The sequence below is a fragment of the Pseudophryne corroboree genome, chromosome 6, assembly GCF_028390025.1.
Source record: "Pseudophryne corroboree isolate aPseCor3 chromosome 6, aPseCor3.hap2, whole genome shotgun sequence".
NCBI classification, from domain to species: domain Eukaryota; kingdom Metazoa; phylum Chordata; class Amphibia; order Anura; family Myobatrachidae; genus Pseudophryne; species Pseudophryne corroboree.
In genome coordinates this window covers 777,645,353-777,670,237 of record NC_086449.1, presented here as the reverse complement: position 1 = coordinate 777,670,237, position 24,885 = coordinate 777,645,353, and the positions used below count along the sequence as shown (strand labels likewise).

General features: G+C 48.3%; 1 protein-coding gene across 4 annotated transcripts in view; it reads right to left on the bottom strand.

Moving 5' to 3' along the window:
* Window positions 1–24,333, bottom strand: part of LOC134933485 (core histone macro-H2A.1) — a 107,846-nt gene extending 83,513 nt beyond the window's left edge. For all 4 annotated transcript variants that reach the window (XM_063928722.1, XM_063928724.1, XM_063928723.1 and 1 more), the window contains exon 1: window positions 24,226–24,333. The gene's annotated coding sequence lies outside the window, so the exon portion shown is untranslated. The remainder of the gene's footprint in view (window positions 1–24,225) is intronic.
* Window positions 24,334–24,885: the final 552 nt, after the last annotated feature.

The following is a 24,885-nucleotide window of genomic DNA, read 5'->3' as shown; positions in this document are numbered from 1 at the left end:
GCTCTGCCACCACATAAGCCTCCTCATCAAACGTGTCGACACAGCCGTACCGACACACCGCACACACACAGGGAATGCTCTGACTGAGGACAGGACCCCACAAAGCCCTTTGGGGAGACAGAGAGAGAGTATGCCAGCACACACCAGAGCGCTATATAATGTAGGGATTAACACTATATTGAGTGAATTTTTCCCAATAGCTGCTTGTATATACAATATTGCGCCTACATTTAGTGCCCCCCCTCTCTTTTTAACCCTTTGAGCCTGAAAACTACAGGGGAGAGCCTGGGGAGATGTCTTCCAGCTGCACTGTGAAGAGAAAATGGCGCCAGTGTACTGAGGGAGATAGCTCTGCCCCTTTTTCGCGGACTTTTCTCCCGCTTTTTTATGGATTCTGGCAGGGGTATTTATCACATATATAGCCTCTGGGGCTATATATTGTGATTATTTTGCCAGCCAAGGTGTTTTTATTGCTGCTCAGGGCGCCCCCCCCCAGCGCCCTGCACCCATCAGTGACCGGAGTGTGAGGTGTACATGAGGAGCAATGGCGCACAGCTGCAGTGCTGTGCGCTACCTTGGTGAAGACTGAAGTCTTCTGCCGCCGATTTTCCGGACCATCTTCGTGCTTCTGGCTCTGTAAGGGGGACGGCGGCGCGGCTCCGGGAACGAACACCAAGGACGGGTCCTGCGGTCGATCCCTCTGGAGCTAATGGTGTCCAGTAGCCTAAGAAGCCCAAGCTAGCTGCAAGCAGGTAGGTTCGCTTCTTCTCCCCTTAGTCCCTCGATGCAGTGAGCCTGTTGCCAGCAGGTCTCACTGTAAAATAAAAAACCTAAAATAAACTTTCTTTCTAGGAGCTCAGGAGAGCCCCTAGTGTGCATCCAGCTCGGCCGGGCACAGAAATCTAACTGAGGTCTGGAGGAGGGTCATAGTGGGAGGAGCCAGTGCACACCAGATAGTACCTAATCTTTCTTTTAGAGTGCCCAGTCTCCTGCGGAGCCCGTCTATTCCCCCATGGTCCTTACGGAGTTCCCAGCATCCACTAGGACGTCAGAGAAAATAAAAAAAAGATTGCAAATAAATAGTAAACATAATTGCAAATAAACGCTCACACAATGGCACATATGTATAAAAACGGGAAGCAGTCAGGATCCCAGCTGTCAGTATCACGGTAGTCAGAATACCCACGCCGGAATACCGACCCTATTCTGAATGCCGACACCAGCATCCAGAATGGATACACCATCCCGGCGCTGGAATACCGACAGCCGGGATCCCGAACGAGAACAGACCTCACCGCAAGTCAGGTAAGCCGCGGGGGAAGAGGGGGGTTAGGTTTAGACTGCGGGGTGGAGGGCTATGGGTAGGCTGCGTCCCGGGTGGTTAGGGTTAGGCTGCCGGGTGTGGGGGTGGGGGGGTTATGATTAGGCACCTCCCTCGGAGGGTTAGGCTCTGCTGGGGAAGGGTAGGGTTTAGGCAGCGGGGACAGGGGGTTGCGTTTAGGGACCTCCGGGGGGAGGTAAGGGTTAGGCAACAAGGGGGAGGTTAAGGTTAGGCTGTGGGTAGAGAGGGTTAGTGGGTTGGGGAGAGGGGGAACACCCCTTACTCACCCGTCGGCTTCTTAAACATCGGGATCCCGGCGTCGGTATTACGACCGCCGGGATCCCGTGCGCTGGCAAATCATACTGATCCCAATCACAGTTTGCTGGCAAAACAGAACTTTCAGTATAAATTAAATATATATATTTGCTATAAAAGACTGAATGAGTCAAAAACTGTTGTTGAGCATCTGCATGGGGGTGCTGGGCTCCACCCCGCCCCCTAGTTAATCTGCTGGTCAGGGAGAGCCTCTGCACACTCCTACACACCAGCACTCTGGGTGCCGGGCTGCTGACTATAGATGCCTGTACTGTATATCCTCAGCCCTGTATGGAGGGGCGGCACAAGCAATCCGTCGCTTACCACGTGTGTGTTTGCTAGTCAGATATTTTGTAATGCTGATGCAGTCTCTTATTATGTAATGCACCTGGTTTACGAGTACGGGTGCTTGTTTCTGACCCTCCGTTGTACACATATATAATGTGTGTACACTGGAGTGCCAAACATAGGCACCTGTATGCAGGTACTGGGAACTGTATGTGTGACATTAGGGGGTCTCTACAGTGAGCAGGGGACTCAGCTCCTGTTCATGGCCAGCTGACATCAGCTGGTGTCACTGGCTGAGTATCCCATGTTAGTGAGAGCAGTGGTGGGCAAGAAGAATTAAATGAACAATGGTTTAATACCATTGATGGTGGGAAACCATTAGCCTTTTTCCACCATCGAAGGAAAACCCATCTACCATCGAACTTGAAACACTAATGTTTTCAGTAAATCGATGGTTGGATGCCAACCCTAGGCAGAGATCAGCGAGAGGACAGATGAGGAGGAGAAAGGACAGAACACAAGGAAGATGAGAATGAAAGAGAGCAGTGCATAATAAAGTACAGAAAGTGACTATAGTGGGAGAATAATGAGCTTTAGGGACAAAAACATGAAACCAAGGGAGAATATTGCATTTTTAATTGTCATTATGAATCCAGCCCTCTGTGTATAAATTAACGATATAGAACTAATAGCATATTGAATGGCACAATAACATAATATAATGCTATTGCCATTCTACGCGTAAGCCCTGTAACTGGAGATGGCACAGGGCAGCGAGCACGGAAACTCTTCTGTGTACAGAGCATCCAGGAGAACTATCCTGTGAAATGGAAATACAATGTTACTTTTATGGCCCACACAGCACATTTCTTTCTGCTGTTTGCAGACTTCTCCATAAACTAAATGTCAGCGCTCGTTCCTCCTTAGCATCACTCCATTTATTTGATAGAACCTTTATAAGACGGGTGTAGTATAGCAGATCTACAGTAATTAGATAGACAGTCATTAGGTCGATATGGAAAAGAGAAGGTTGACGGGTACAAAAGCAGGCTGGCATGGAAATGGTCGACACACAAGTTTTTTTTTCTTTTTTGGGTGTAATTTTCTCTGTTTCACCATATGTGACCACAATTAGTGCAAACGTGTACCCTCGTCTACATTTTACCTGTCGACCTAATGCACGTCGACCATATGCCATCGACCTAGTGACTCTCTAACTAGACACTGTCTATCTTTACATTAAAACCCTTATAACAGTGGTTCGCAAACTGTGTGCCGTGGCTCCCTGGGGTGCCTCGGGACACTTGCAGGGGTGCCTTGGATTGGTGGTCCAGGGCCAATTCAAATTATCTATGGTCAATGTAATAGGAAAAACCAGTGCTGGTGACTGCCAGTCATAAAACATGTGGCCAAACAGAAGCTAATCCTGTCCCTCACCACACAACTGACCCTAAGGATGACATACAGATGGAGTCACGCTGGTCTTGGCTCCGTATGTGCCTAGGACTCGGCGTCTCCGTCTCTGACTGGGCGCGCACGCCCGTGACGGAGACACGCCCCATTCTCTTGAATGGGGAACGTCTCCGTCCGCGCGCCTGTTCAGAGACGCTCTGAATGGGAGCGTCTGTGTGCACTCCCGGGGGTAAATTTACTAAGATGGGAGTTCTATTTAAGATGGGATATTGCCCGTAGCAACCAATCAGATTCTACTTCTCATTTATCTAGCACCTTCTGGAAGATAATACATAGAATCTGATTGGTTGCTATGGGCAACATCCCATCTTAAATAGAACTCCCATCTTAGTAAATTTACCCCAAGGTGTGACTAGGCGGATGGATTGCCTATTCACGACGGGAGTGCATGCCTGTGACTAGGCAGGCAAAGACAAGGGAGGCTCCGTCTGTATAAACACAATTTACTTAATTTAATATTTCTTCTTAATTTCTCAATAAGAAACGTTTGGCCTAGGGGTGCAGTGAAAAAATTATGATACTCTAGGGCGCCTTGATTCAAAAAAAGTTTGGGAACCACTGCCTTTTAAGTTACTGGTGGGTTTATGTGCCAAATCATGACAGCGGGTGTACACACTGCCCACGAAAAATACTATGGGGTTGAGGCAAAGTTGGTTGCAAAAATCATCATTTACATAAACATTTTTTTTTTAAAGGCACACAGAAATACCGTGTTTCCGCCACATGCTAAGCTGCATACATCTTGAGATGTGTACTGTTTGTATTTGCAGCATCTGCACCCCGTTTACACCAGGCAAACGTAACATCACATATGTTTCCGCCCAGATTTTTGACCATTTGTTTTGACTGCCAAATATGTGTTCTCTATTAGGCGTCAATAACCTTAGTACAGCAGAAAGAACTCTCAGTCCCGTGTATAGAGAAAATAATATTTCAATAACAGAAAATATCTGGAACACGCACACACAAACGCATATACTATACCCAAGCAATGAAGGCAGCACCAATCAGCATTAGCGGAGCACCTGTAATCAACCAATCGCAAGTGGTACATCATTATGTACCGCTTGCGATTGGTCTGCTCAGCTTATGTGAGAATGGGCCAAACTGTCTATCAGTAAGCAGGTGTAAAAGTCAGAATTACGTAACGCTGCATCGGGGAAATACGCGTGAGTTGTCACACAGAGACATTACACTATTTACACTATGCAAATGGAACGCAGTATTCACTCTGCATCAGACCCATACACACCCTTTAAGAAATGACAATGAGTCACCCCTGGGCAGGGCCCAAACATCCTGATACTAATGCTGGGCATACAGTATATGCATGACATCTGATAGCCTGGCACCCCTCAGATATCGTGGCCATACACTGTGCATTATCACACACTGAGGCATATATGTATCAACGCTTGGAGAGAGATAAAGTGCCAACCAATCAGCTCCTAGCTGTCATTTTTCAAACAGGCCTGTGGCATGGCAGTTAGGGCTGGCACTTTATCACTCTCCACTTTATCACTTTTTAAGGATTAGTACATCTAGGCCCAAATGTATTAAGCCTTAACAAGTGATAAAGTGGAGACGGAAAAAGAGTGATAGATGACCAGCCAACCAGCTCCTAACTGCCCTTTTTCAGCCTGTAACATGGCAGTTAGGAAGCTGGTTGGCTGGTACTTTATCTCTCTTTATACATCTCCACTTTAACTCTTGTTAAGGCTTAATACATTTGGGCCCTAGCCCTTTATCTCTGTCTACTTTATCTCTCTCCAAGCACTTATGCATACCTCCCAACTGTCTCGTTTTTTTGGGGGGGGGCTGTCCCGCTGTCACACCCGCGGGCTGCAGTGTCCCGAAGTGGGGGGGGGGGGGCAGTTGGGAGGTTCCTGTCACTCGCTGCGGTGTTGAATATAATGGAGACGGGGGGACTGGAGGCATGCCAGCAGCTAACATGCCCCCTTAGTGATGAAAAAATAAGAATTTACTCACCGGTAATTCTATTTCTCGTAGTCCGTAGTGGATGCTGGGAACTCCGTAAGGACCATGGGAATAGACGGGCTCCGCAGGAGACTGGGCACTCTAAAGAAAAGATTAGGTACTATCTGGTGTGCACTGGCTCCTCCCTCTATGCCCCTCCTCCAGACCTCAGTCAGGGAAACTGTGCCCGGAAGAGCTGACATTACAAGGAAAGGAAATTTTGAATCCAGGGTAAGACTCATACCAGCCACACCAATCACACCGTACAACTTGTGATAACCTTACCCAGTTAACAGTATGAACAACAACTGAGCCTCACTCAACGGATGGCTCATAACAATAACCCTTAGTTAAGCAATAACTATATACACGTATTGCAGAAAGTCCGCACTTGGGACGGGCGCCCAGCATCCACTACGGACTACGAGAAATAGAATTACCGGTAAATAAATTCTTATTTTCTCTGACGTCCTAGTGGATGCTGGGAACTCCGTAAGGACCATGGGGATTATACCAAAGCTCCCAAACGGGCGGGAGAGTGCGGATGACTCTGCAGCACCGAATGAGCAAACACAAGGTCCTCCTCAGCCAGGGTATCAAACTTGTAGAACTTTGCAAATGTGTTTGAACCCGACCAAGTAGCTGCTCGGCAAAGCTGTAATGCTGAGACCCCTCGGGCAGCCGCCCAAGAAGAGCCCACCTTCCTTGTGGAATGGGCTTTCACCGATTTTGGATGCGGCAATCCAGCCGCAGAATGAGCCTGCTGAATCGTGCTACAGAACCAGCGAGCAATAGTTTGCTTTGAAGCAGGAGCACCCATCTTGTTGGGTGCACGCAAGATAAACAGGGAGTCAGTCTTCCTGACTCCAGCCGTTCTGGAAACATATATTTTCAAAGCCCTGACTACGTCCAGCAACTTGGAGTCCTCCAAATCCCGAGTAGCCGCAGGCACCACAATAGGTTGGTTCAAATGAAACGATGACACCACCTTTGGGAGAAATTGGGGACGAGTCCTCAATTCTGCCCTGTCCATATGGAAGATCAGATATGGGCTTTTACATGACAAAGCCGCCAACTCCGACACACGCCTAGCTGATGCTAAGGCCAACAGCATGACCACTTACCACGTGAGATACTTTAGTTACACGGTCTTAAGTGGCTCAAACCAGTGGGATTTCAGGAAATCCAACACAACGTTAAGATCCCAGGGTGCCACTGGAGGCACAAAAGGGGGCTGAATATGCAGCACTCCCTTAACAAATGTCTGAACCTCAGGCAGTGAAGCCAGTTCTTTTTGAAATAAAATGGATAGGGCCGAAATCTGGACCTTTATGGACCCCAATTTTAGGCCCATAGTCACCCCTGACTGTAGGAAGTGCAGGAAACGACCCAGCTGGAATTCCTCTGTAGGGGCCTTCCTGGCCTCACACCAAGCAACATACTTCCGCCATATACGGTGATAATGCTTTGCTGTCACGTCTTTCCTAGCCTTTATCAGCGTAGGAATAACTTCATCCGGAATGCCTTTTTCCGCTAGGATCCGGCGTTCAACCGCCATGCCGTCAAACGCAGCCGCGGTAAGTCTTGGAACAGACAGGGCCCTTGTTGCAGCAGGTCCTGTCTGAGAGGCAGAGGCCATGGGTCCTCTGTGCGCATTTCTTGCAGTTCCGGGTACCAAGTCCTTCTTGGCCAGTCCGGAACAATGAGTATTGTTCTTATTCCTCTCTTTCTTACTATTCTCAGTACTTTTGGTATGAGAGGAAGAGGAGGAAACACATATACCGACTGGTACACCCACGGTGTCACTAGGGCATCCACAGCTATCGCCTGAGGGTCCCTTGACCTGGCGCAATATCTTTTTAGCTTTTTATTGAGGCGGGACGCCATCATGTCCACCTGTGGCAGTTCCCATCGGTTTGCAATCAGTTGGAAGACTTCTTGATGAAGTCCCCATTCTCCCGGGTGGAGGTCGTGTCTGCTGAGGAAGTCTGCTTCCCAGTTGTCCACTCCCGGAATGAACACTGCTGACAGTGCTTGCACGTGATTCTCCGCCCATCACAGAATCTTTGTGGCCTCCGCTATTGCCATCCTGCTTCTTGTGCCGCCCTGGCGGTTTACATGAGCGACTGCCGTGATGTTGTCTGACTGAATCAGCACTGGCCGGTTTTGAAGCAGGGGCTCTGCTTGACTCAGGGCGTTGTAAATGGCCCTTAATTCCAGTATATTTATGTGTAGAGAAATCTCCAGACTTGACCACAGCCCTTGGAAGTTTCTTCCCTGAGTGACTGACCCCCATCCTCGGAGGCTTGCATCCGTGGTCACCAGGACCCAGTCCTGAATGCCGAACCTGCGGCCCTCGAGAAGGTGAGCACTCTGCAGCCACCACAGAAGAGACACCCTGGCCCTCTGGGACAGGGTGATCAGCCGATGCATCTGAAGATGCGATCCGGACCACTTGTCCAACAGATCCCACTGAAAAATCCTCGCATGGAACCTGCCGAAGGGAATGGCTTCGTATGAAGCCACCATCTTTCCCAGGACTCGCGTGCAGTGATGCACCGATACCTGTTTTGGTTTCAGGAGGTCCCTGACCAGAGATGCTAATTCCTGGGCTTTCTCCACCGGGAGAAACACCTTCTTCTGTTCTGTGTCCAGAATCATGCCCAGGAAAAGCAGACGCGTCGTAGGAATCAGCTGTGACTTTGGAACATTCAGAATCCAGCCGTGCTGTAGTAACACTTCCTGAGAGAGTGCTACGCTGATCAACAACTGCTCCCTGGACCTCGCCTTTATGAGGAGATCGTCCAAGTACGGGATAATTATAACTCCCTTCTGCCGAAGAAGTATCATCATTTCGGCCATTACCTTGGTAAATATTCTCGGTGCCGTGGACAGGCCAAACGGCAACGTCTGGAATTGGTAATGACAGTCCTGTACCACAAATCTGAGGTACTCCTGGTGAGGTGGGTAAATGGGGACATGCAAGTAAGCATCTTTGATGTCCAGCGATACCATAAAATCCCCCTCTTCCAGGCTTGCAATAACCGCTCTGAGCGATTCCATTTTGAACTTGAATTTCTTTATATAAGTGTTCAAGGACTTTAAATTCAGAATGGGTCTCACCGAACCGTCCGGTTTCGGTACCACAAACATTGTGGAATAGTAACATCTTCCCTGTTGAAGGAGGGGGACCCTGACAATCACTTGCTGGAGGTACAGCTTGTGAATTGCCGCCAGCACTACCTCCCTTTCCATGGGGGAAGCTGGCAAGGCTGATTTGAGGTAACGGCGGGGGGGAGTCGCTTCGAATTCCAGCTTGTATCCCTGAGATACAATTTGTATAGCCCAGAGATCCACCTGTGAGCGAACCCACTGGCTGCAGAAGTTTCGGAGACGGGCCCCCACCGCACCTGGCTCCGCCTGTGGAGCCCCAACGTCATGCGGTGGACTTAGTGGAAGCAGGGGAGGACTTTTGTTCCTGGGAACTGGCTGCATGGTGCAGCTTCTTACCTCTACCCCTGCCTCTGGCAAGAAAGGATGCGCCCCTGACCCTCTTGCCTTTTTGGGAACGAAAGGACTGCATTTGATAATACGGTGCTTTCTTAGGCTGTGAGGAAACCTGAGGCAAGAAAGTCGACTTTCCAGCTGTCGCTGTAGACACGAGGTCCGACAGACCGTCCCCAAACAATTCCTCACCCTTATAAGGCAAAACCTCCATGTGTTTTTTAGAATCAGCATCTCCTGTCCATTGCCGAGTCCATAAGACCCTCCTGGCAGAAATGGACATAGCATTAATTCTAGAGCCCAGCAGGCAAATGTCCCTCTGAGCATCCCGCATATATAAGACGACGTCTTTGATATGGCCCAGGGTTAGCAAAACAGTATCTCTGTCGAGGGAATCTATGTCGTCTAACAGAGTATCTGTCCATGCTGCTACAGCACTACACATCCAGGCTGAAGCAATAGCAGGTCTCAGTAGAGTACCAGAGTGTATATACACTGACTTCAGGATAGCTTCCTGCTTTCTATCCGCAGGCTCCTTAAGGGCGGCCGTATCCTGAGACGGCAGGGCCACCTTTTTAGATAAGCGTGTCAGCGCCTTGTCCACCCTAGGGGATGTTTCCCAACGTAACCTGTCCGTTGGCGGGAAAGGGTACGCCATCAGTAACCTCTTAGAAATCACTAATTTCTTATCAGGGGAACTCCACGCTTCTTCACACAATTCATTTAATTCATCAGATGGGGGAAAAGTCACTGGTTGCTTTTTCTCCCCAAACATATAAACCCTCTTGGTATTAATAGGGTTACTCTCAGAAATGTGTAATACATCTTTCATTGCAATAATCATGTATCAGATGGCCTTGGTCATTTTAGACTGTAAATGTGCCTCATCATCGTCGACACTGGAGTCGGACTCCGTGTCGGCATCTGTGTCAACCATCTGAGATAGAGGGCGTTTATGAGCCCCTGACGGTTTCTGAGTCGCCTGGGCAGGCGCGGGCTGAGACCCCGGCTGTCCCAAGGCTGCAGCGTCATCAAACCTTTTATGTAAGGAGGTTACATGGTCATTTAAGACCTTCCACATATCCATCCAATCAGGTGTCGGCCCCGACGGGGACGACACCACACTAATCTGCCCTTGCTACGCCTCCACGTAACCTTCCTCATCAAACATGTCGACACAGCCGTACCGACACACCGCACACACACAGGGAATGCTCAGACTGAGGACAGGACCCCACAAAGTCCTTTGGGGAGACAGAGAGAGAGAGTATGCCAGCACACACCACAGCGCTATATAACACAGGGATTTTCACTGCTAATAAGTGATTTACCCAATAGCTGCTTTTTTTGTATTATTTGCGCCTAAATTTATGTGCCCCCCCTCTCTTTTTAACCCGTCTTGTACCTGGATACTGCAGGGGAGAGCCTGGGGAGCTGCTACCAGCGGAGCTGTGAAGAGAAAATGGCGCTGGTGTGCTGAGGAAGAAGGCCCCGCCCCCTCAGTGGCGGGCTTCTGTCCCGCTTTCCATGTAAAAAAATGGCGGGTTTTTTACATATATATAGTGCTAGACTGTATATATGTATTTTTTTATGCCAAAGGTACTTCAATTGCAGCCCAGGGCGCCCCCCCCCCCCCCCCAGCGCCCTGCACCCTACAGTGACCGGAGTGTGTAAGTGTGCTGGGAGCAATGGCGCACAGCTGCGGTGCTGTGCGCTACCTTAATGAAGAAAGGAGTCTTCAGCCGCCGATTTCGTCGTCTTCAAGCTTCTGTTCTTCTGGCTCTGCAAGGGGGACGGCGGTGCGGCTCCGGGAACGGACGATCGAGGACAGGTGCCTGTGTTCGAACCCACTGGAGCTAATGGTGTCCAGTAGCCTAAGAAGCACAAACTAGCTGCAAGCAGGTAGGTTTGCTTCTCTCCCCTTAGTCCCACGTAGCAGTGAGTCTGTTTCCAGCAGAAGCTCACTGAAAATAAAAAACCTAATAAATACTTTCTTTACTAGTAAGCTCAGGAGAGCCCACTAGGAGCACCCAGCTCTGGCCGGGCACAGATTCTAACTGAGGTCTGGAGGAGGGGCATAGAGGGAGGAGCCAGTGCACACCAGATAGTACCTAATCTTTTCTTTAGAGTGCCCAGTCTCCTGCGGAGCCCGTCTATTCCCATGGTCCTTACGGAGTTCCCAGCATCCACTAGGACGTCAGAGAAATGGGGGCGCACGTAGCGCGCTGAAGTCCCGTTTTCGAGCATTGAAATGTTGGGAAGTATGATTATGCATCTGCCTTAGTGTATGTCCACACGATATCTGGCTTCCTCTCCTGGGGAAGACCGGTCTCACAAATACACTGTACAAATATCTGGTCAACATGCCGGGTTGGGGACGACCAGCAGTTGAAATCCTGAGGGTCCGGATGCCATAGTTCTAAATCCCGGCGGATCCCGGTAACTATTTTAACCATAACCCACCCCTGCCCCACAGCCTAGCACTAAGGGGGACATGTACTAAGCAGTGATAAAAGTGGAGAAGTGAGCCAGTGGAGAAGTTGCCCATGGCAACCAATCAGCTGCTCTGTATACTTTTATAGTATGCAAATTATAAATGGTACGTCAATGCTGATTGGTTGCCACGGGCAACTTCTCCACTAGCTCACTTCTCCACTTTTATCACTGCTTAGTACATCTCCCCCTAACTGTCTCCTCCTGCAGCCTCACCCTAATATACCCCCCCCCCCCCCCCCCAAATCATTCCCCTAATGCCTAACTCTCCCCATAGTACTTAACATCGGGATCCTTTGGGATTCTGATTGTTGGGATCCTCACCACATCCCGATCTGCCAATATCAGGCAGATCACACAGATAATTGTATCATGTATGTTCAGCATAACTGCTAAAAGCATTAGATATAAAAGATAAACAAACCTAAACTTTTTTAAGTGCAAGAAGCACTGGTTCAGTCTCCAGAAGACATTTAATAGTTGCCATGGTGGTGAGGAACCATGGCCTGGCTTGGACTGGCCCACAGGGGTACAGGGGAAACCACCGGTGGGCCCCACTGCCTGGGGGCCCACCTCCTGCTCTAAGGATCAAGTTCTAGACTGTGCACTTGAATTATACATTATACATATGTTATACTGGACTATGGTCTATTTTCGACAGTGCATTGCTGTTATTAATCTGGTACATTATCATGCATGCAGCAGCTGAATTTACTGTATATATTTATGAAGGGGCCCAGACGTTGCACTCTCTAATGGTTAGTCAAACCAATGAGGTGGTAGGCCACACCCCCTCTGCAGACTGGCCACACCCCTAAACATGTGTCCCTACCACTGCATTCCCCCGGTGGGCCCTACATGCCCCAGTCCGACACTGACCATGGCCCAAATGTATTAAGCCTTAACAAGAGATAAATTTGAGATGCATAAGGAGTGATAAATGACCAGCTAACCAGTTCCTAACTGTCATTTTTCAAACAATGGGGCAGATGTATTAACCTGGAGAAGGCATAAGGAAGTTATAAACAGTGATATGTGTAAGGTGATGAAGGCACCAGCTAATCAGATCCTAAATGTTAATTTACATATTGGAGCTGATTGGCTGGTGCCTTTATCACCTTGCACATATCACTGGTTTATCACTTCCTTATGACTTCTCCAGGTTAATACATCTGCCCCACAGCCTGTGACATGACAGTTAGGAAGCCGATTGGTCATTTATCACTCTTTATGCATCTCAGATTTATCTCTTGTTAAGGCTTAATACATGTGGGCCATGGTTCATGGTACATTTTTGAGGACAACAAGATAAGTCATGAACTTGATAAGCAATTTTAGGTAGACTAGTAAATCACCCTCGAACAGTCTGTGTAAAGTTCCAAAAATAAATAGAACATTAAGGGGGACATGTACTAATCAGTGATAAAAGTGGAGAAGTGAGCCAGTGGAGAAGTTGCCTATGCCAACCAATCAGCTGCTTTGTATAGTTTTACAGTATGCAAATTATAGATGTTACATCAATGCTGCTTGGTTGCCATGGGCAACTTCTCCACTTTTATCACTGCTTAGTACATCTCCAACTATGGCCTGATTCTGAGTCCGATGAGTCTGTAACAGGCGTCTAAACACCTAAATGGAGCACGGAAGTCACGATGCTTACCAACGATACTTCCGTCAGAAACAGCGGCTCTGTGTATCTTGAAATTTGTTGCTCAGAAATGCCTACTTCACATTAGTCTCCATTTACACAAGATGCAATAAGGATGCACCTACTTGCTACGTCAGTGCATAGGGGACGATTCAATTGTTTTTGTGGGTGCTCAAAGTTAATGGCACCCATCGAAACAAATCAATTGCTGCTCCGAACCGGTGCCCATTACTTCTGACGTGCACAAAAGCACTGGGTTTAGCCATGCAAAGCATCTAAACCTGAATAAATAAACACACACTGCATGAAAAGTCCCGTTTGGGCACCCAAATGGGACACTTTTCAGCTTGCCATCTGATTGCATTGCTCCATCAGACACCATCTAGTGGCAGGTGCAGGGTAAAACAATTGACTCGCCCCTATAGTGTGGTGCATGCGCACAACTTGTTTTCTGATTCACACATGCGCAGTTGGTTCAAAACCGGGAGATGGGTCCATTTTAACACATATGTCCAACTCATTATCACCCCCAATAGGCACGATACAATTACAGTAGAAACTATGGGGGTCATTCCGACCTATTCACACTCAGCGGTTTATCGCTGCGGTGCGAACGGGTGCGGAATGCGCATGCACGGCGGGTGCAGTGCGCGTGCGCGACGTTGCCCGGCACCAGAGGTCGCCGGGTTACGTCGCGACTTACAAAGAAAGCGGTCGCAGAGCCGACCGCTAAGAAGATTGACAGGAAGGAGGAGTGGCTGGTCGGATCCGGAGCGTTTGGAGCCATTTTCGGGGAGTGGTGAGTATAACGCAGGCGTGTCCAGCAGAACGGAGAGCGGAGGAGTGACGTCAAAGCCGGGCCCATCATTGCTGGATCCTTAGCACAGGGTAAGTATGTCCAGGGCTAGTCTTGTTCTGCTTGAAATTTTTTTAGCTTAGTAAGGCTACACAAGCGATCGCAGCCCTGCTAAGCTAAAATACACTCCCCCCATAGGCGTGGGCTAGTTGATCGCAGCAGCAGCTAAAAGTTGCTGGCTGCGATCAACTCGGAATGACCACCTATATACGGATGATCCGCCGCTGTGACAGCGATTGAATGACCCAAAGGGATGAGCAAGAAAATGCATGATGTAAGCCAACTGTATGTGCAGGACTTGAGCGCACTGAGCATCGCGCCGGAATGGGTGATCTTACATTACCCCTAATTGAATTGACCCCTACTTATTTAAGGAACAAATTTCTCAAGAGTGAATATTTACAGATACATACAAACAGTGACTGAAAGGAATATAATACGCCCCTAATGTATTACATATAACGAATGCAAAAAGAAAGTGATATTAGTGGTGTATGCTCCACTACCTCCCCAGTCCCTAATAACAGAGAGCAAATGGAATTATGTACAATATTTCCCTTCAACTGTATTTGCATTTTATATATAAAGACAACAGTGCTAAATATACGCACCTGTGCCCAATGTTTAGCTACCCATATTACAGTGGCACATGGAAGCGGCGGCATCTGTGGAGGGGAATGCAGTCGGGATCAAGACAGTCAATCAAAATCCCAGCAGTCGGGATCCCGACAGTCACATGACTGACAGTTGGATCCCTATGGTCAGAATCCTAACTGACCCGGAGGTAAGTAGTGGGGCTGGAGTTAGGTACTAGGGAGGTTTAGGCTGCAGGAATGGGGTGCAGGTTAGGGTTAGGCTGCGGAGGAAGAGGGGGGAGGTTTGGGTTAGACTGTAGGAGGGGACGGTTATGTTTAGACTTCAGGAATGGGCGGTTATGGTTAGACTGCAGGAGGGGGCGGTTATGGTTAGACTGCAGGAGGGGGAGGTTATTGTTAGACTGCAGGAGGGGGCGGTTATGGTTAGACTGCAGGAAGGGGCGGTTATGGTTAGACTGCAGGAAGGGGCGGTTATGGTTAGACTGCAGGAAGGGGCGGTTATGGTTAGACTGCAGGAAGGGGCGGTTATGGTTAGACTGCAGGAAGGGGTGGTTATGGTTAGACTGCAGGAGGGGGCAGTTATGGTTATGCTACAAGAGGGGGCGGTTATGGTTAAACTGCGGTAGGGGCGGTTAGGGTTAGACTGCAGGAGGGGGCGGTTATGGTTAGACTGCAGGAAGGGGCGATTATGGTTAGACTGCAGGAAGGGGCGGTTAGGGTTAGACTGCAGGAGGGGGCGGTTATGGTTAGACTGCAGGAAGGGGCGATTATGGTTAGACTGCGGTAGGGGGAGATAATGGTTAGACTGCAGGAGGGGGGGCGGTTATGGTTAGACTGCAGGAAGGGACGGTTATGGTTAGTCTGCAGGAGGGGGAGGTTATGGTTAGACTACAGGAGGGATGGGTTAGGGCAAAGGTTCCCAAACTGTGTGCCATGGCTCCCTGGGGTGCCTCGGGACACTTGCAGGGGTGCCCTGGGTTGGTGGTCCAGGACCAATTAAAATTATTCATGGTCAATATAATAGTCAAAACCAGTGCTGGTGGCTGCCAGTCATAAAATATGTGGCCAAACAGAAACAAATCTTGTCCCTCACCACACAACTGACCCTAAGGATGACATATAAACGCGATCTACTTAATGTAATATTTCTTTCTAAATTTCTCAATAAGAAATTTTTGGCCTAGGGTTGCTGTGAAAAAAATTCTGATATTCTAGGGCGCCGTGATTCAAAAAAGTTTGGAAACCACTGGGTTAGGGTTATGATTAGGGGTAGGGTAAAAAATAAGAATTTACTTACCGATAATTCTATTTCTCGTAGTCCGTAGTGGATGCTGGGAACTCCGTAAGGACCATGGGGAATAGCGGCTCCGCAGGAGACTGGGCACAAAAGTAAAGCTTTAGGACTACCTGGTGTGCACTGGCTCCTCCCCCTATGACCCTCCTCCAAGCCTCAGTTAGGATACTGTGCCCGGACGAGCGTACACAATAAGGAAGGATTTTGAATCCCGGGTAAGACTCATACCAGCCACACCAATCACACCGTACAACCTGTGATTTGAACCCAGTTAACAGCATGATAACAGAGGAGCCTCTGAAAAGATGGCTCATAACAATAATAACCCGATTTTTGTAACAATAACTATGTACAAGTATTGCAGACAATCCGCACTTGGGATGGGCGCCCAGCATCCACTACGGACTACGAGAAATAGAATTATCGGTAAGTAAATTCTTATTTTCATTGACGTCCTAGTGGATGCTGGGAACTCCGTAAGGACCATGGGGATTATACCAAAGCTCCCAAACGGGCGGGAGAGTGCGGATGACTCTGCAGCACCGAATGAGAGAACTCCAGGTCCTCCTCAGCCAGGGTATCAAATTTGTAGAATTTAGCAAACGTGTTTGCCCCTGACCAAGTAGCTGCTCGGCAAAGTTGTAAAGCCGAGACCCCTCGGGCAGCCGCCCAAGATGAGCCCACCTTCCTTGTGGAATGGGCTTTTACAGATTTTGGCTGTGGCAGGCCTGCCACAGAATGTGCAAGCTGAATTGTACTACAAATCCAACGAGCAATAGTCTGCTTAGAAGCAGGAGCACCCAGCTTGTTGGGTGCCTACAGGATAAACAGCGAGTCAGATTTTCTGACTCCAGCCGTCCTGGAAACATATATTTTCAGGGCCCTGACTACGTCCAGCAACTTGGAGTCCTCCAAGTCCCTAGTAGCCGCAGGTACCACAATAGGCTGGTTCAAGTGAAACGCTGAAACCACCTTAGGGAGAAATTGAGGACGAGTCCTCAATTCTGCCCTGTCCGTATGAAAAATTAGGTAAGGGCTTTTATAGGATAAAGCCGCCAATTCTGAGACACGCCTGGCTGAAGCCAGGGCCAACAGCATTACCACTTTCCATGTGAGATATTTTAAGTCCACAGTGGTGAGTGGTTCAAACCAATGTGATTTTAGGAACCCCAAAACTACATTGAGATCCCAAGGTGCCACTGGAGGCACAAAAGGAGGCTGTATATGCAGTACCCCCTTGACAAAGTCTGAACTTCAGGAACTGAAGCCAGTTCTTTCTGGAAGAAAATCGACAGGGCCGAAATTTGAACCTTAATGGACCCTAATTTTAGGCCCATAGACACTCCTGTTTACAGGAAATGCAGGAATCGACCTAGTTGAAATTCCTCCATCGGGGCCTTACAGGCCTCACACCACGCAACATATTTTCGCCAAATGCGGTGATAATGCTTTGCGGTTACATCCTTCCTGGCTTGACCAGGGTAGGGATGACTTCATCCGGAATGCCTTTTTCCTTCAGGATCCGGCGTTCAACCGCCCTGCCGTCAAACGCAGCCGCGGTAAGTCTTGGAATAGACAGGGTCCTTGCTGGAGCAGGTCCCTTCTTAGAGGTAGAGGCCACGGGTCCTCCGTGAGCATCTCTTGAAGTTCCGGGTACCAAGTCCTTCTTGGCCAATCCGGAGCCACGAGTATAGTTCTTACTCCCCTCCGTCTTATAATTCTCAGTACTTTTGGTATGAGAGGAAGAGGAGGGAACACATACACTGACTGGTACACCCACGGTGTTACCAGAGCGTCCACAGCTATTGCCTGAGGGTCCCTTGACCTGGCGCAATACCTGTCCAATTTTTTGTTTAGGCGGGACGCCATCATGTCCACCTTTGGTTTTTCCCAATGGTTTACAATCATGTGGAAGACTTCTGGGTGAAGTCCCCACTCTCCCGGGTGGAGGTCGTGCCTGCTGAGGAAGTCTGCTTCCCAGTTGTCCACTCCCGGAATGAACACTGCTGACAGTGCTATCACATGATTTTCCGCCCAGCGAAAAATCCTTGCAGCTTCTGCCATTGCCCTCCTGCTTCTTGTGCCGCCCTGTCTGTTTACGTGGGCGACTGCCGTGATATTGTCCGACTGGATCAGCACCGGCTGACCTTGAAGCAGAGGTCTTGCTTGGCTTAGGGCATTGTAAATGGCCCTTAGCTCCAAAATATTTATGTGAAGTGATGTCTCCAGGCTTGACCACAAGCCCTGGAAATTTTTTCCCTGTGTGACTGCTCCCCAGCCTCTCAGGCTGGCATCCGTGGTCACCAGGACCCAGTCCTGAATGCCGAATCTGCGGCCCTCTAGAAGATGAGCACTCTGCAACCACCACAGGAGAGACACCCTTGTCTTTGGTGACAGGGTTATCCGCTGATGCATCTGAAGATGCGATCCGGACCATTTGTCCAGCAGGTCCCACTGGAAAGTTCTTGCGTGGAATCTGCCGAATGGAATTTCTTCGTAGGAAGCCACCATTTTTCCCAGGACCCTTGTGCACTGACACTTGGCCTGGTTTTAGGAGGTTTCTGACTAGTTCGGATAACCCCCTGGCTTTCTCCTCCGGGAGAAAACACCTTTTTCCGGACTGTGTCCAGGATCATCCCTAGGAATAGAAGGCGTGTCGTCGGGATCAGCTGCGATTTTGGAATATTGAGAATCCAACCGTGCTGCCGCAGCACTATCTGAGATAGTGCTACCCCGACTTCCAACTGTTCCCTGGATCTTGCCCTTATCAGGAGATCGTCCAAGTAAGGGATAACTAAAACTCCCTTCTTTCGAAGGAGTATCATCATTTCGGCCATTACCTTGGTAAAGACCCGGGGTGCCGTGGACAATCCAAACGGCAGCGTCTGAAACTGATAGTGACAGTTCTGTACCACAAACCTGAGGTACCCTTGGAGAAGGGTAAATTGGGACATGTAGGTAAGCATCTTTGATGTCCAGAGAGACCATATAGTCCCCTTCTTCCAGGTTTGCAATCACTGCTCTGAGTGACTCCATCTTGAATTTGAACCTTTGTATGTAAGTGTTCAAGGATTTTAGATTTAAAAATGGTCTCACCGAGCCGTCCGGCTTCGGTACCACAATAGTGTGGAATAGTACCCCTTTCCCTGTTGCAGGAGGGGTACCTTGATTATCACCTGCTGGGAATACAGCCTGTGAATGGCTTGCAATACTGTCTCCCTGTCTGAGGGAGACGTCGGTAAAGCAGACTTTATGAAACGGCGAGGGGGAGACGTCTCGAATTTCTTGAGACGGGCCCCCACCGTGCCTGAGACCGCTTGTAAAGCCCCAGCGTCATGCTGAGGACTTTGCGGAGGCGGGAGAGGGCTTTTGTTCCTGGGAATTGGCTGTTTGCTGCAGCCTTTTTCCTCTCCCTCTGCCACGGGGCAGAAATGAGGCGCCTTTTGCCCGCTTGTCCTTATGGGGCCGAAAGGACTGCGCCTGATAATACGGCGTCTTCTTAGGTTGAGAAGCTACCTGGGGTAAAAATGTGGATTTTCCAGTGGCCACCAGGTCTGTTAGACCTACCCCAAATAACTCCTCCCTTTTATAAGGCGATACTTCCATATGCCTTTTGGAATCATCATCACCTGACCACTGTCTTGTCCATAACCCTCTTCTGGCAGAAATGGACAGCGCACTTACTCTTGATGCCAGTCGGCAAATATCCCTCTGTGCATCACGCATATATAGAAATGCATCTTTTAAATGCTCTATAGTTAGTAATATACTGTCCCTATCTAGGGTATCAATATTGTCAGTCAGGGAATCCGACCAAGCCACCCCAGCACTGCACATCCAGGCTGAGGCGATTGCTGGTCGCAGTATCACACCCGTGTGAGTGTATATACATTTTAGGATATTTTACTGCTTTCTGTCAGCAGGTTCCTTAAGGGCGGCTGTATCCGGGGACGGTAGTGCCACCTGTTTAGACAAGCGTGTGAGCGCTTTATTCACCCTAAGGGGTGTTTCCCAACGTGCCCTATCCTCTGGAGGGAAGGGGTATGATGCTAATAACTTTTTAGGAATTAACAGTTTTTATCGGGGGAAACCCACGCATCATCACACACTTCATTTAATTCCTCAGATGCAGGAAAACTACAGGCAGTTTTTTCTCACCCAACCTAATACCCTTTTTAGTGGTACTGGTATTATCAGAAATGTGTAAAAACATTTTCCATAGCCTCAATCATGTAACGTGTGGCCCTACTGGAAGTCACATTCGTCTCTTAATCGTCGACACTGGAGTCAGTATCCGTGTCGGCGTCTGTATCTGCCATCTGCGGTAACGGGCGTTTTAGAGCCCCAGATGGCTTTTGAGACACCTAGACAGGCACAGGCTGAGTCGCCGGCTGTCTCATGTCATCAATCTTTTGTAAAGAGCTGACACTGTCACATAATTCCTTCCATAAGCTCATCCACTCAGGTGTCGACTCCCTAGGGGGTGACATCTCTGTTACAGGCAATTGCTCCGCCTCCACCTCATTTTCCTCCTCATACATGTCGACACAACGTACCGACACACATCACACACACAGGGAATGCTCTGATAGAGGACAGGACCCCACTAGCCCTTTGGGGAGACAGAGGGAGAGTATGCCAGCACACACCAGAGCGCTATATATATATATATATATATATATATATATATATATATATATATATATACACAGGGATAACCTTATATAAGTGTTTTTCCCCTTATAGCTGCTGTATTGTTATACTGCGCCTAATTAGTGCCCCCCTCTCTTTTTTAACCCCTTTCTGTAGTGTAGTAACTGCAGGGGAGAGCCAGGGAGCTTCCCTCCAACGGAGCTGTGAGAGAAAATGGCGCCAGTGTGCTGAGGAGATAGGCTCTGCCCCTTCTCGGCGGCCTTTTCTCCCGTTTTTCTGTGGAATCTGGCAGGGGTTAAAATTCATCCATATAGCCCTGGGGGCTATATGTGATGTATTTTCGCCAGCCAAGGTGTTTTTATTGCTGCTCAGGGTGCCCCCCCCTAGCGCCCTGCACCCTCAGTGACCGAAGTGTGAAGTGTGCTGAGGAGCAATGGCGCACAGCTGCAGTGCTGTGCGCTACCTTGGTGAAGACAGGATGTCTTCTGCCGCCGATTTTTCCGGACCTCTTCTTGCTTCTGGCTCTGTAAGGGGGCCGGCGGCGCGGCTCTGGGACCGAGCTCCGAGGCTGGGCCTGTGTTCGGTCCCTCTGGAGCTAATGGTGTCCAGTAGCCTAAGAAGCCCAATCCACTCTGCACGCAGGTGAGTTCGCTTCTTCTCCCCTTAGTCCCTCGATGCAGTGAGCCTGTTGCCAGCAGGTCTCACTGAAAATAAAAAACCTAAAACTAAACTTTCACTAAGAAGCTCAGGAGAGCCCCTAGTGTGCACCCTTCTCGGCCGGGCACAAAAATCTAACTGAGGCTTGGAGGAGGGTCATAGGGGGAGGAGCCAGTGCACACCAGGTAGTCCTAAAGTTTTACTTTTGTGCCCAGTCTCCTGCGGAGCCGCTATTCCCCATGGTCCTTACGGAGTTCCCAGCATCCACTAGGACGTCAGAGAAATACTTACTGCAATCAGTCTTCTGACTATCAGGATCCTGACTGCTGGGATTTCTTACCCAACCCTGTGGAGGTGCAAAACTGACCATGCCCTGACACAGAAACCTGGCAGAATCTGAGAAGGCTGGGCGCATTAATGCATCCACATGAAGCTAGAATGTATTTTGTGAGATGAGATTATTTAAATAGCTTGGGACTTCATCTTACATCGTGGATGTTGTAAAACAGGACGGACACTGAAGTGACTATTACACTCCGCTGCATTTGTAGCCAGACACACAACAATCAAACACAAGTAAGCGCATCTTGATTTTCAGGAACATACACAGAATGTATGAAGACAAATAAAAAGACACATTGGGCAAGGTTAAACCCCCTGCACACCCCCTTATTTTGCACTTCCATAATCACCTTCCGTTAGTATACATACATAACTTATTAAGTTACTAGTATAGTGCAATCATTTTCCGCACTGCGTAACAGCGAACATTTCATCAGTCATTTACATATGCTAACGTCACAGCCACCAGGATCTGTACCGGACAATCACAGATCTAAGCAATGGCGTAGACAGGGGCTGATTCATTACGGCTCGCTATTGAGGCTGAGATAGCGATGTTCACAAATCTGCTATTGCTAAAATTCGCATGTGAAGAGCCGCCCAGAATGGATAAAAGACGTCCACTGATGCATTCGTAAATCTGCGTAGGCATTAGCATATTCGCAATGCAGACGCAAAAAGAGGACATTGTCAACATTTGCAGCTGACCCCAGCATACGCAAATCAATGAGAATGCATTTGCAGTGCATGCGCATTCTGCCGATAATCCCTCACTGCGTGCAATCTAACATTTGCAATTGGCAATTAATCAGGCCCATAGACATCATTGGCCACAGATCAGTCAATTGCCGCAGCCCTAAATAACTCTATGGTTTTCTGCACACGCCCAGGCTGAGACACGCCCACAGAACGGTCATTACACGCCTGCATTTTTGCTGCCACGCCCCGTTACCTCCCACAAACGATTACTACCTGTCAGTCACTTGTGAATAAATGCTCTCTGTGCAGATGGCTGATAAATGCTGAACTGTCAATCAGACCCTTTATTCCCCATCACATAACAGCATAATTATCTACTTTGCTGCCCCCCCTCCGGAGGTGGCAGCCTGGTCAGTGCATTAGAGGCATGGGCTGTTTGTGGGGTGTGGCGGCACGATCGCATCCTTGTGGCTCGGCCCCCCGCTATACAGTCCCAAGAAAACAGGCACTGTATAGTGAGGGCGGGGCTGCGATGACATGAATCAGCGCAAATCGCATCATCAGGTCCCCTCAGGACCACCCAACATGCAATAGTCGGCTTGGAAGCAGGACAGACAATCTTATTGTGATCATACAGGACAAACAGAGCCTCTGTTTTCCGTATACGAGCTGTTCTAGCGACATAGGTTTTCAAAGCTCTAACCACATCTAGAGACTTTGAATCAGTGAATGTGTCAGTAACTACTGGCACCACAATAGGTTGGTTTACTGTATAGTGAGGAGGGGGTGCCACTTGATTTTCAGGAGCCTCTTGGACGTTCCAGGAGGGTAGATAAGTATGCATAAGACACTAGGGTTATTTTTTCTCTCAAGTCAAGTAATCTACCAGTATGTTGTTAGATTGCGGGAGGAAACTGGAGTACCCAGAGGAAATACACGCAAACAGTGGGAGGACATGCAAACTCCACACAGAGATAGCCTTGATGAGAATCGGACCTCAGTGCTGGGAAGCCGCAAGCTAACCAATGTACCACAGTGCTGCCCATAACTATTTAAAACTTTCCATCGATTAATATGACTACCTTTTAATTTATTAGATTGAAATTTAACGGAATCCTTTGTGACTCTGCAAGGACAATTTGTTCAATTAAAACACACAAAAGCCGGATGTGGGGTTGCATCCTGGATTAGACCTCAGCTGCTTATTTATTTGCCATATAATTAGAGGGTTTTCTGAGTGTGCGCCCTTGTAGAAATAATAAGGGAGGGGGCTGACACACAAATCCCATACCTTAAATACCTGTTGCTATGTTACAGCCTCATACACACATAACACAGCATATGTCCCATGTAATGAAGACTGCGTCACTCATGTTGTACACATGCTTGTATTGACGTACAAAACAATGTTTGCAGATGTCAAAACTGCATTTAATCAATAGTTAATAAACACCATAGACTATCATGTAATCTGTGATACTACATAGCAATAAATGCACACACTGCAGTTCAGACTGTCATAAATAAAACAGATCAATGTAACTGAACATTAAGCGCTAGACATATATACCGCTGTGTGTCATGTGACTACCTGTAATCCTTACAAAGTTGCCTTCGAAAACAATATTGTTATTAAAGTGTATCATGGTAATCACAACATTCTATTCTTAATTATTATCTGTATACACAGCTGTCAAAACAAACAATCACAAGGGAAACTTCTGTTTTGTTTCCAGATCACCAATGGCGGAATATAAGTGATCTAAACACAACTGCAAATCATTCCAACTTCAATCTATCACCTTAATAAGTAACAATGGCATCTACATCAACTGTGCAGAATAATACAATACCCCCCATGCATTCTATAGCTGTGAACACTGCTGCTGCTACCTATTAAACAGGTACTGTAGCAAGCTGAACCCAGTGCATGTACAGAATGCAAAGACAGCAGGTGGTATGACAGCAAGTACATGACCATTCAGCCTGGTTCCAATGTGACTGCCCTATGTGCACCTCTAAATGTCATTTTATTTCATTGTCTAACTGATTTTACCACCAAGGCAGCTTATAAGCCTGTAGGAAAGGAAGCACATGTCAGCTACTTACAGTACAGCTCCCAGCAATATGTCTACTGTCTCTTTGCTCAGTCCCTGCATGAACTGGAAAGACTAGGCTGTGTCTGTAAGATCCCTCCCAGAAAGCATTGCGGCCAGAGGCGTCACATCCCATAATGTACAGTACACTCAGGCTGTCACTAGGAGATCAGGCTTCACCTTGCTACAATGTAGCAGAGGATGGAACGCGAACGCTCATTGGCCGGGAGGTATATTCACTGCTGCAATGTTATGTTCCATTGGCCAGCAGCAGCAATGTGTCCCTGGCTTCTTGTATATGATGTAGAAGGCGGAAGCCAGCTTAAGCTTATTCCACAGCACACACACGGTGACATAGGGAAGTACAAAGTACAGTACAGGTGTGACTGTAACAGTGTCAGAGCAGGGTGGCCACATTACTGTCACTTTATAACTGCCGTGATCATACCTCCCAACATGACCCTCTCCAGGAGGGACACAATGCTCTGCTTCTGGACTTCCCTCTTAATGTATGATTGCAGGCACCTGTGTTGAACAGGTTAATGAATAACAAAGGTGTTTCAGCACAGTTGATGTAAATTTTAAATTAAGAGGGAAGTCCAGGAGCATTCTGTCCCTCCTGGAGAGGGTGATGTTGGGAGGTATGCGTGATTATAGTTACTGGCTACAGCAT